This window comes from Marmota monax, unplaced genomic scaffold (assembly GCF_021218885.2).
Source record: "Marmota monax isolate L192 unplaced genomic scaffold, Marmota_monax_Labrador192_F-V1.1 WCK01_AAM20220418_F8-fsc00006, whole genome shotgun sequence".
In the NCBI taxonomy this organism is placed as follows: Eukaryota; Metazoa; Chordata; class Mammalia; order Rodentia; family Sciuridae; genus Marmota; species Marmota monax.
The window spans coordinates 6,727,740-6,740,786 of NW_026693712.1; the positions used below are offsets into that span (position 1 = coordinate 6,727,740).

At 36.9% G+C, this 13,047-nt stretch overlaps 1 protein-coding gene across 1 annotated transcript in view; it reads left to right on the plus strand.

Moving 5' to 3' along the window:
• The window catches only part of Isoc1 (isochorismatase domain containing 1), a 79,931-nt gene that overhangs the window by 40,129 nt on the left and 26,755 nt on the right, over positions 1–13,047 (plus strand). The gene's annotated exons all lie outside the window — the stretch shown is intronic.

Here is a 13,047-nt window from a genome sequence, read left to right on the forward strand (position 1 = left end):
CAATTCTTAACATTTAGGTATTTATAAAAATCAACTCAATTATATCAACAGGAGTTGATTTTTTTTATACATCGTGAGAATATTCTAGTCTCACATATATATATAAGTTTTCCCAGCACCATTTGTTGAAGAGGTGGTTCTTTAATGTATATTCTTGGCAAGTTTGTTAAAAAGAATTTGCTGTTAAGTACTTGAATTAATTCATCGCACTTGTCTAAGTGTTGATTTTTTTTTTTATGCCAATACTACACTATTTGGGCTACTATAGTTTTTAAAGTCAGTAATGCACTTTACTGTGATGCATCCAGCTTTATTCTTCTTGCTCAGAATGTCATTGGATATTCAATGTCTTTTGTACTTCCACATGAATTTTAGGATTGTTATTTTTTCTGTTTCTGTAAATGTCATTGGTATTTTGATGGGAATTGCATTGAATGTATACATATTTTGGGTAGTAATGACATTTTAACAATAAGAAATTTTCCAATACATAAACATAGACTGTCTTTGCATTAGCCAATGTTTTATAATTTTTATCATAGAGCTCTTATACTTCCTTAGTTAAATGTATTCCTAAATATATTAGGTTTTTTTTGTAGCTCTTATGAATGTGATTTTTATCATTGTATAAATTGCTAATTTTTATGCTTACTTTTGTATTCTATAACATTACTGAAGTTGTATATTATTTTTCTTGTACAGCATTTAGTTTTTTTCTATATATATTTTATTGTAGCCTCTGCAAAAAGGGATAATTTGGTTTTCCTCCTTGGATGGTGTGTGTGTGTGTGTGTGTGTGTGTGTGTGTGTGTTTTATCTTGACTACTTTTTCTGGCTGATTTACAATACTACGTTGAATAATATAGTATTTAAAATTGGATATATTGATTTTAAGTTTTTTGAATTTTATATATTCTAGGTGCTAGTCCTCTGTCAGAGTAACTAGTAGATTTTCTCCTATTCAAATAGCCCAATTAATAAATGGGCAAATGAATTAAACAGACACTTCTCAAAAGAAGAAATGCAAATGGCCAACAAATATATGAAAACAATGTTTAATATAATTAGCAATTAGGGAATTGCAAATCAAAACTACACTGAGATTTGACCTCACACCAGTCAGAATGATAGTCAAGAATACAAATTATATTGTGTGCATGCTACAGAGGATGTGAAGAAAAGGGAACACTTTTACACTTTTGGATTATAAAAAGTGTAAAAAAAAGTGTACGACCTTTATGGAAATAAGTATGGTTGTTCTTCAAAACAGTAGGCAGGCAACCACCATATGACTCAGCTTACCACTTTTTGGTATTTATCCTGAAGAATGTCATCATACCATAGTGATAAATGCATACCGATGTTTATAACAGCACAATTCATGACAGCCCAACTATGGAACCAGCTTAGGTATCCATCAATGGATGAATGCATAAAGAATATGTGATAACTCTCTCTCTCTCTCTCTCTCTCTCTCTCTGTCTCTCTCTCTCACACACACACTCACACACACTCACACTCACACACACTCTCACACTGTCACACTCACATACACTCACACACACACACTCACACACACACAATGGAGTTTCACTTAATCATAAAGAAAAAAATGAAATCATGGTATTTGCAGCAAAATAGATGGAACTTGAGACCATTATGTTAAGTGAAATAAGCGGAACTCAGAAGTTCAAGGGTCATATGTGGAAGCTAGAGAGGAAAAATAAAAGGAAAAGTGCAGAGGAAAGGGATCTCGTGAAAGTCAAAGGGAGGTCAATAGAGAAAAGGGACCTGGGGTGCCAGGTAGAGAGGAAGGGGGAAAGTTCTGGGGAGGGATATTGGCCAAATTATATTGTGTGCATGTACATATCTGTAACAAGAAATCACATCATTATGTAAAACTCTATTGCACCAATAAAAAATGTTGAAAGATAAAAAAAAAAAAATTAAAAATTTTAAAAAATCGGTGTTTTCCAAAATGGGGATTATACGTTCTTAATACGTTCTCCATGGTCTTTTTAAAATTTCATTTTGAGACAGGGTCTCACTAATTTGCTTTGGCTGATCTCAAACTTGTGATCCTCCTGGCTCAGCCTCCTGAGTAGCAGGGATTGGTATGGTGCCTGACAAGTCTCTATTTTTATCAAGTTGTTCCAAATGATTCTGATAGTAGTAGCAACATTTTAGGAAACACTGAGAGTAAGCATCTCTGGGTTCTACAGCCTATAATCTAGGAAGATTTGAGAAATAAAATTATCTTCCAATTAATCTCCAAGGAAACATTTTCCTTTAGCTTTAGCTTTTGATACATATCACATTTCTTTAGTGGGTTTCTAAATTATCCATACAATTATATTTGGAGCATTTCTTCCAGTTCCATTTGCAATGCTTTAGAAACCTACTGGCTCTCCTTAGCTGAGTCAGATTCAAATGGATTGAAAATGACTAAATCATGTTTAGTGGTTTTCTTTGTTCTAGTTTATTATTTGTTTCTCAAATTCATGTGAACTGTGCTCAAGGGGGGAAATCTGTTAGCAGATTTCTGTATGCCATGTTTGACAAATACAAACTTGAGGACCGATGCCTTATTTTCTGAAAGTATTTGCCAATTGAAATCTTCACTGCAAAAGATAATTTTGGAGATTTTCAATTAGCAAAACAAAATTTCCTTGCATTCACCATTAAAAACATGAAAATTTAAAAATTCTCAGTTTAGGAACCTCAAATATAATTGCAAATTTCTGTGGATCCTGAGATACAAGTTTAAGGTAGATTTTAATTCAACTTAAATGGTGATAGTTCAGGAGTGTTCATGACCTAACCTTCTATAAAATGATGAAATATTTTTACCTTTGCTCTGTTTCCTTTAAAACTTAAAGCTAATAACTCAGCTATTAAAATTAAGTTTAAATATTTTTAAATATTTAAACTTAAAGCTACTTCTATTTGCAGTTAATTAGATTAACTTTTTTCTGAGTGGTTTCCATATTATAGTTTTGCTATAGTCAGAGGGGATTTCACAAAACATTCATGCGGGGCTAAGAGATTTTCTCTGAAATTAAGCTCTTAATCCTGTTCTTTTCCTTATGAAACCAACACTAAATTTTATATTCCTTAATATTTTTATAATTTGAAAGTAATAGAAATCCATCATAATCATAAACACTAAAATGTGTTTGAATACATACATTATTTTTATTTTCCATTTAGTTTCTTAAAAAACACATTAAACATTAATGTGTTTATATGGCTAGATATGTGTGTGTGTGTACGTGTGTGTGTGTGTATAATTATTCCCCCCATATTTCTTTCTTTTTTTTTTTTTTTTGCTTTTTTTTTTTTTAATTTTTTATTGTTGGCTGTTCAAAACATTACATAGTTCTTGATATATCATATTTCACAATTTGATTCAAGTGGGTTATGAGCTCCCATTTTTACCCCATATACAGATTGCAGAATCACATCAGTTACACATCCATTGATTTACATATTGCCATACTAGTGTCTGTTGTATTCTTCTGCCTTTCCTATCCTCTACTATCCCCCCTCCCCTCCCCTCCCCTCCCCTCCCCTCCCCTCCCCTCCCCTCTTCTCTCTCTGCTCCCTCTACTGACATTCGTTTGTCCCCCTTATATTATTTTTCCCCTTCCCCTCACTTCCTCTTGTATGTACTTTTGTATAACTCTGAGGGTATCCTTCCATTTCCATGCATTTTCCCTTCTCTCTCCCTTTCCCTCCCACCTCTCATCCCTGTTAAATGTTAATCTTCTTCTCCTGTTCTTCGTCCCTACTCTGTTCTTAGTTACTTTCCTTATATCAAAGAAGACATTTGGCATTTGTTTTTTAGGGATTGGCTAGCTTCACTTAGCATAATCTGCTCTAATGCCATCCATTTCCCTGTAAATTCTATGATTTTGTCATTTTTTAATGCAGAGTAATACTCCATTGTGTATAAATGCCACATTTTTTTTTATCCATTCATCCATTGAAGGGCATCTAGGTTGGTTCCACAGTCTTGCTATTGTGAACTGTGCTGCTATGAACATCGATGTAGCAGTGTCCCTGTAGCATGCTCTTTTTAGGTCTTTAGGGAATAGACCAAGAAGGGGAATAGCTGGGTCAAATGGTGGCTCCATTCCCAGCTTTCCAAGAAATCTCCATACTGCTTTCCAAATTGGCTGCACCAATCTGCAGTCCCACCAGCAATGTACAAGTGTACCCTTTTCCCCACATCCTCGCCAGCACTTGTTGTTGTTTGACTTCCTAATGGCTGCCAATCTTACTGGAGTGAGATGGTATCTTAGGGTGGTTTTGATTTGCATTTCTCTGACAGCTAGAGATGGTGAGCATTTTTTCATGTACTTGTTGATTGATTGTATGTCCTCCTCTGAGAAGTGTCTGTTCAGGTCCTTGGCCCATTTGTTGATTGGGTTGTTTGTTCTCTTATTGTCTAATTTTTGGAGTTCTTTGTATACTCTGGATATTAGGGCTCTATCTGAAGTGTGAGGAGTAAAGATTTGTTCCCAGGATGTAGGCTCCCTATTTACCTCTCTTATTGTTTCTTTTGCTGAGAAAAATCTTTTTAGTTTGAGTAAGTCCCATTTGTTGATTCTAGTTATTAACTTTTGTGCTATGGGTGTCCTATTGAGGAATTTGGAGCCCGACCCCACCGAATGTAGATCGTAGCCAACTTTTTCTTCTATCAGACGGCGTGTCTCTGATTTGATATCAAGTTCCTTGATCCATTTTGAATTCACTTTTGTGCATGGCGAGAGAAAGGGATTCAGTTTCATTTTGTTGCATATGGATTTCCAGTTTTCCCAGCACCATTTGTTGAAGATGCTATCCTTCCTCCATTGCATGCTTTTAGCCCCTTTATCAAATATAAGGTAGTTGTAGTTTTGTGGATTGGTTTCTGTGTCCTCTATTCTGTACCATTGGTCCACCCGCCTGTTTTGGTACCAGTACCATGCTGTTTTTGTTACTATTGCTCTGTAGTATAGTTTGAAGTCTGGTATTGCTATACCGCCTGATTCACACTTCTTGCTTAGCATTGTTTTTGCTATTCTGGGTCTTTTATTTTTCCATATGAATTTCATGATTGCTTTCTCTATTTCTACAAGAAATGCCGTTGGGATTTTGATTGGCATTGCATTAAACCTATAGAGAACTTTTGGTAATATCGCCATTTTGATGATGTTAGTTCTGCCTATCCATGAACAGGGTATATTTTTCCATCTTCTAAGATCTTCTTCTATTTCTCTCTTTAGGGTTCTGTAGTTTTCATAGTATAAGTCTTTCACCTTGTTTGTTAGGTTGATTCCCAAGTATTTTATTTTTTTGAGGATATTGTGAATGGAGTGGTTGTCCTCATGTCCATTTCAGAGGATTTGTCGCTGATATACAGGAATGCCTTTGATTTATGCGTATTGATTTTATATCCTGCCACTTTGCTGAATTCATTTATTAGCTCTAATAGTTTCTTTGTAGACCCTTTTGGGTCTGCTAGGTATAGAATCATGTCTTCTGCAAATAGTGATAATTTAAGTTCTTCTTTTCCTATTTTTATGCCTTTAATTTCTTTCATCTGTCTAATTGCTCTGGCCAGTGTTTCGAGAACTATGTTGAACAGAAGTGGTGAGAGAGGGCATCCCTGTCTTGTTCCAGATTTTAGAGGGAATGCCTTCAATTTTTCTCCATTCAGAATGATGCTAGCCTGAGGCTTAGCATAGATTGCTTTTACAGTATTGAGGTATGTTCCTGTTATCCCTAGTTTTTCTAGAGTTTTGAACATAAAGGGATGCTGTACTTTGTCGGATGCTTTTTCCGCATCTATCGAGATGATCATATGGTTCTTATTTTTAAGTCTATTGATGTGGTGAATAACATTTATTGATTTCCGTATATTGAACCAGCCTTGCATCCCAGGGATGAATCCTACTTGATCATGGTGCACAATTTTTTTGATATGTTTTTGTATCCGATTCGCCAGAATTTTATTGAGGATTTTTGCATCTGGGTTCATTAGAGATATAGGTCTGTAGTTTTCTTTCTTTGAAGTGTCTTTGTCTGGTTTAGGTATCAGGGTGATGTTGGCCTCGTAGAATGAATTTGGAAGTTCTCCCTCTTTTTCTATTTCCCGAAGTAGCTTGAAAAGTATTGGTATTAGTTCCTCTTTAAAGGTTTTGTAAAACTCTGCTGTATACCCATCCGGTCCTGGGCTTTTCTTAGTTGGTAGTCTTTTGATGGTTTCTTCTATTTCCTCAATTGATATTGGTCTGTTTAGGTTGTCTATATCCTCCTGACTCAATCTGGGCAGATCATATGACTTAAGAAATTTATTAATGCCTTCACTATCTTCTAATGTATTGGAGTATAAGGATTCAAAATAATTTCTGATTATCTTCTGTATTTCTGAAGTGTCTGTTGTGATATTGCCTTTTTCATCCCGTATGTTAGTAATTTGAGTTCTCTCTCTTCTTCTCTTTGCTAGCATCACTAAGGGTCTGTCGATTTTGCTTATTTTTTCAAAGAACCAACTTTTAGTTTTGTCAATTTTTTCAATTGTTTCTTTTGTTTCGATTTCATTAATTTCAGCTCTGATTTTAGTTATTTCTTGCCTTCTACTTCTTTTGCTGTTGTTTTGCTCTTTTTCTAGGATTTTGAGATGAAGTATGAGATCATTTATTTGTTGTTTTTTTCTTTTTTTAAGGAATGAACTCCACGCAATGAATTTTCCTCTTAGAACTGCTTTCAATGTGTCCCATAGATTCCGATATGTTGTGTCTGTGTTTTCATTGATCTCTAAGAATTTTTTAATTTCCTCCTTGATGTCTTCTATAACCCATTGATCATTCAGTAACCTATTGTTCATTCTCCAAGTGATGTATGCTTTTTCCTTCCTTCTTTTATCCTTGATTTTCAGTTTCATTCCATTATGATCAGATAAGATGCATGGTATTATCTCTACTCCTTTATATTGTCTAAGAGTTGCCCTGTGACATAATATATGATCTATTTTTGAGAAGGATCCATGTGCTGCTGAGAAAAAAATGTAACTGCTTGATATTGGGTGGTATACTCTATATATGTCAATTAAGTCTAGGTTCTTAATTGTGTTATTGAGTTCTATAGTTTCCTTATTCAACTTTTGTTTGGAAGATCTGTCCAGTGGTGATAGAGGTGTGTTGAAGTCTCCCATGATTATTGTATGGTGGTCTATTAGACTCTTGAACTTGAGAAGAGTTTGTTTGATGAACATAGCTGCACCATTGTTTGGGGCATATATATTTATGATTGTTATGTCTTGTTGGTGTATGGTTCCCTTGAGCAGTATGTAGTGTCCCTCTTTATCCCTTTTGATTAACTTTGGCTTGAAATCTATTTTATTTGATATGAGTATGGATACTCCTGCTTGTTTCCGAAGTCCATATGAGTGATATGATTTTTCCCAACCTTTCACCTTCAGCCTATGTATGTCTTTTCCTATCAAATGCGTCTCCTGTAGGCAGCATATTGTTGGGTCTTGTTTTGTGATCCATTCTACTAGCCTGTGTCTCTTCATTGGTGAGTTTAAGCCATTAACATTTAGGGTTATTATTGAGATATGGGTTGTTCTTCCAGCCATATTTGTTTATTTATGTTACTAAACATGGGTTGTTTTCCTCTTTGATTATTTTCCCCCCTTTAGTGTCCTACCTCCCACTGTTGGTTTTCATTGTTATTTTCCATTTCCTCTTCCTGTAATGTTTTGGCGAGGATGTTTTGAAGAGATGGTTTTCTAGCTGCAAATTCTTTTGTTTATCGTGGAAGGTTTTAATTTCATCTTCCATCCTGAAGCTTAATTTCGCTGGAAACACAATTCTTGGTTGGAACCCATTTTCTTTCAGTGTTTGAAATATGTTATTCCAGGATCTTCTAGCTTTCAGAGTCTGTGTTGAAAGATCAGCTGTTATCCTGATTGGCTTACCCCTAAATGTGATCTGCTTCCTTTCTCTTGTAGCTTTTAAAATTCTCTCCTTATTCTGTATGTTGGGCATCTTCATTATAATGTGTCTAGGTGTGGGTCTCTTATGATTTTGCACATTCGGTGTCCTGTAGGCTTCTAGGATTTGGGGTTCTGTCTCATTCTTCAAGTCTGGGAAGTTTTCTCGTATTATTTCATTGAATAGATTGCTCATTCCTTTGGTTTGAAACTCTGTCCCTTCCTGTATCCCAATGACTCTTAAATTTGGTCTCTTGATGTTATCCCATATTTCTTGGATGTTCTGCTCATGGTTTCTTAACAGTCTTGCTGAGCTGTCTATGTTCTTTTCAAGTTGAAATACTTTATCTTCATTGTCTGATGTTCTGTCTTCTAAGTGTTCTACTCTGCTGGTAGTATTCTCAATTGAGTTTTTAAGTTGGCTTATTGCTTCCTGCATTTCTAGGATTTCTGTTTGTTTGTTTCTTATAACCTCTATTTCCCTGTATAGTTGATCTTTTGCTTCTTGGATTTGTTTATGTAATTCATTGTTGAAGTGATCTTTCATTGTCTGATTTTGCTGTCTGATGTCTTCCTTGAGACTCCAGATCATCTGAAGCATGTATATCCTGAATTCTTTATCTGACATTCCATCTGCTGCAGCTATTACCTCTTCTAACGTTGAGTTGACCTGCATTGCTTGTGGTCCTTTCTTTCCTTGTCTCTTCATACTGTTCGCGTTCCTTTCTACTTGGTGAAACTGTTGTGCTATTGAATTTTCCCCCTATATATTTATATTGGTCTTGTATAGTGGCAAAGTCTCCCTCGCAGGCTCGGGCGGCGGCTCTGCCCCTCCTCCAATTGGGGCAATGTGCCTACCATGCCGGCAGGCCGCTGGGCCTGCTCTGACGGTCGGTAGCAGGTCCGCCTACCTTGCAGGTGCGGGCGGCGGCTCTGTCCCTCTGCAGACCGCTAGGCTTGTTCTGTCGGTGGTCGCAGTTCTGCCTACTTTGCAGGCGCAGGCAGCGGCACTGCCCCTCTGCAGGCCTCTGGGGCTGTTCTGCCAGTGGGTCGCAGGTCCGCCTACCTTGCAGGCGCGGGGAGGGGGGGCGGCTCTACCCTTCCTCAGGCCACTTGGCCTGTTCTGTCTGTCAGTTGCAGGTCTGGCCTGTTCTGTTGGTGGTCACAGTTCCGTCTACCTTGCAGGCGTGGGGGGAGGGGGCAGCTCTGCCTCTCAGCAGGCCGCTGCGCCTGTTCTGCCAGTGGGTCGCAGGCCCACCTACCTTGCAGGAGTGGTTGGCAGCTCTGCCCCTCCACGGGCCACTGGGCCTTTTCTGTCTGTCAGTTGCAGGTCTGGCCTGTTCTGTTGGTGGTCACAGTTCCGCCTACCTGGCAGGCGTGGGGGGTTGGGGGCGGCTCTGCCCCTCAGCAGGCCGCTGGGCCTGTTCTGTGGGTGGTCACAGTTCCATCTACCTTGCCGGCGCAGGGGGAGTGGGCGGCTCTGCCTCTCAGCAGGCCGCTGCTCCTCTTCTGCCTCAATTTCTATTTTGATTCCCTTAATGGTCCATTCAAATGTTCATTCAAGTGTTGCTTATTTGTATAATTTATAGAATCTCTTTTGTTGAATTCTTCTATTGTGATCAGAAAAGGTGCAGGATATTAGTAGTTTTTGAAATTGTTAATACTTGTTTTGTAGCCAAATATATGGTGGTTTAAAAAAATTCCATGTGATAATGAGTATTCTGCAGCTGATAGATGAAATATGCTCTAAAAGACTGTTAAGTTCCTGTGATCTGCCAATTAATTTGCTTAATTTAACTGTTGCTTTTTTTTTTTTTGGTCTAGATGTCTTTCCAGTTTTGAAACTGCGGTGTTGAAATCCCCCAGTATTGTATTGTGGACCATTTCTCTCTTTAGGTCTAATAGTGTTGGTTTTTACAATCTGATTGATCTAATATTAGGTTTATGTATATAGATTTATAGTTATTATCTTGTCTTGAATTGATTATTGATCATTTTATAATGACTTTGTCTCTTCATACAGTATATTTTAATTAGAGAATTTTATCATTTACATTCAATAATAATCTATTAATAATCATCTATCAATAATAACCATTGATATTAGCATTTGGCCATTTTAAAAATAATTGCATTAGGTGTTTTTTATTAAGCTTTTTGAACTTAATATTCTGTATATTAACCCCTTGTCAGATGAATAATTGGCAAGTATTTTGCTCTACTGTTGTTTCCTTTGCTATATAGGAGTGTTTTAGTTTGATGTAATCCTAAGAGAAGATATGGACTGCCATTTTGTTTCTTCTAATTATTTTGAATATTTGTTCTTCCTATTGTTCATCCTTACGGTTGGTGTTTCCCTGTATTGGTAATGTTTGTTTTTCTATTTTCCTTTTGTGTACTTGGATTTATACTTTCACATGATCTCATGGTGGTGGATATCTTTCTTTCACTTCTAGATGTAGGACTACCTTAAGCATCTATTGGAAAGCCCATTTGGTGGTCATGAATTCCCTGTTTTTGCTTGTCTTGGAAGGACTTTATTTTTTATACATTTCTGAAGAATAGCCTTGTTGGGAGTAGTAGTCTTGCTTGGCTTTTGTTTACAGGATAAGGGATATGTCATTCCACTTCCTCCTGGCTTATTGGTTTTCTGATGAGGAATTTATTAGTCTAAAGGGAATACCTTGAAGTGTAATCAGATTTCTTTGCAGATTTTATCTTTTCTTTTTTGTTGTTGTTGTTGTTCTATACATTTGACAGTTTGACCATTGTGTATTGTTGAAGAAAACATTTTTGTCAGGTCTATTTGGGGTCTTATAAGATTTCTGTCCATGGATGTCCATATATTTTCCAGATTATGGAAGTTTTAAGCTATTGTTTTATTGAATAGTTTCTTATTTTATTAACCTCTTTTTTCCCCTTGCCTTTGGGATTTCTGTTTTTATTATTAAATGGTGTCACAAAGGTAATAAATGTTTACTTTTTCATTTTTTTTTCTCCTTGTCTGACTGGAATGCTTCCACACCAAAAACCTGTATTTTTGTTCAGATATTCTTTCTTCCACTTCATCTAGACTGTAAAAGATTTCAGCTATAGTTTTCGTTTGACTTTTTTGTGCTTTTCATTTCTAAGATTGTTGTTTGGTTCTTTGAAAAATCTCTATTAATTTCCCATGCAAGTCCTGCATTTTCATCTTAATTTAGCTATGTTACATTGAGCAAAAGGTCAATGTGTGTGTGATTATTTTTTTAATTCTTTTTTTTTCTCATTTCTCTGGCTGTACATGGTAAGCCATATGTATGCTCTTTTTAAAAAAAATTTAATTAGGTATATATGACAGCAGAATGCATTTTGATTCATTGTACACAATTGTAGCACAACTTTACTTTTCTATGGTTGTACATGATGTAGTGTTGCACCATATTTGCAGTCATACATTTACCTAGGGTAGTGATGTCCATCTTATTCCACCATCTTTCCTGCCCCCATGTACCCTCTTATACTCCCTCCTCTTTGCCCAATCATGGTTCCTCCATTTTTCTCATGCCCCCACCACCACTATGGATCAGCATCCACTTATCAGAATATTTGGCCTATGTTTTTTTGGGGATTGGCTTAATTTGCTTAGCATGATGTGCTCCGATTCCATCCATTTACATGCAAATGCCATAATTTTATTCCCTTTTAATGCTGCATAATTTTCCATTGTGTGTATATACCACAGTTTCTTTATCCATTCATCTATTGAAGGCCATCTATGTTGCTTCCACAGTTTTGTTATTGTGAATTAATTAAGAATTAATAAATGGGATGGACTCGAACTAAAAAGCTTCTTCTCAGCAAAAGAAACAATCTGCAAGGTGAAGAGAGAGCCTATATCTTGGGAACAAATCTGCCACATTCACATTAGATAGATAGAGCATTAATCTCTAGGATATATAAGGAACTCAAAAAATCATAACACCAAAAAACAAAAACCCAATCAATAAATGGATTAAGGAGCTGAACAGACACTTCTCAGAAGATATACACTCCATCAACAAGTGTATGAAAAAATGTTCAACATTTCTAATGAGAAATGCAAATCAAAACTATTCTAGGATTTCATCTCACTCCAGTCAGAAATGGCAGTTGAGGATGTGGGGGAAAAGGCACACTAATACATTGCTGGTGGGACTGCAAATTGTGCAGCCAATATGGAAAGCAGTTTGGAGATTCCTTGGAAAACTTGGAATGGAACCACCCTTTGACCCAGCTATCCCATTCTTTGGTTTATATCCAAAAGACTTAACATCGGCATACTATTTTTAAAAATTCTTTTATCAGGCATTTTATGCATGGTGATTTGAGATCTATTGCAAGACCCCAAAGGCATAACATTAACTTGTCTTTTGGAGACATACTATTAACTTGTTTTTTGTCATTTTTCTTTTGTGCCTACATTGAGATTTTCAGGTGGATAGGTATATCTATGACTTTATGGAGTGGCCTTCTTAGAAAGCAGGCCCCTGAAGTTGTGTCCTGGGGGATATGGCTTTATTATGAAATATTTTCTTTATTTACTCCTGATTATTGTAGTGTAATATCCCAACAGCTTCTTTAGCTGTGATTAATGACTTTGGACACAGTGTATTATGTGATGGAATCGGAGACCCACTCTCTGTGTGTGCCATGGAAGAACAGGGACACTTTAGTCCTTCAGGCAGGAGTGGTATAGACAACAATGGGTGATGTGCTTGTGTGGTCACTCCTACAATGGGAGTTGTGTCCCCTGTATAGAGATATCCTCAGGCACTGTTGATGCTAGTTCTGATACCAGCAAGGGCCTGACTTTGGTAGCCCCAGCAGTGGTGAGTGGCCTAAACCACTTTCCCTTCACTTAGCGAAGATATAAGCATTGCATGGGGGGAGAGGCAGTGGCAGGAACCACAGTCCCACTCTGAGACATCCACCCTGTTCCAACAGCAGTGCTTGGTCAGACAAGGTGTGATGGTGGTGGTTTGTTAAAAACAACATGGGTGTGATGGCAGCAGCCACTGTGGTGTTCCTTTCTTCCAGGATCA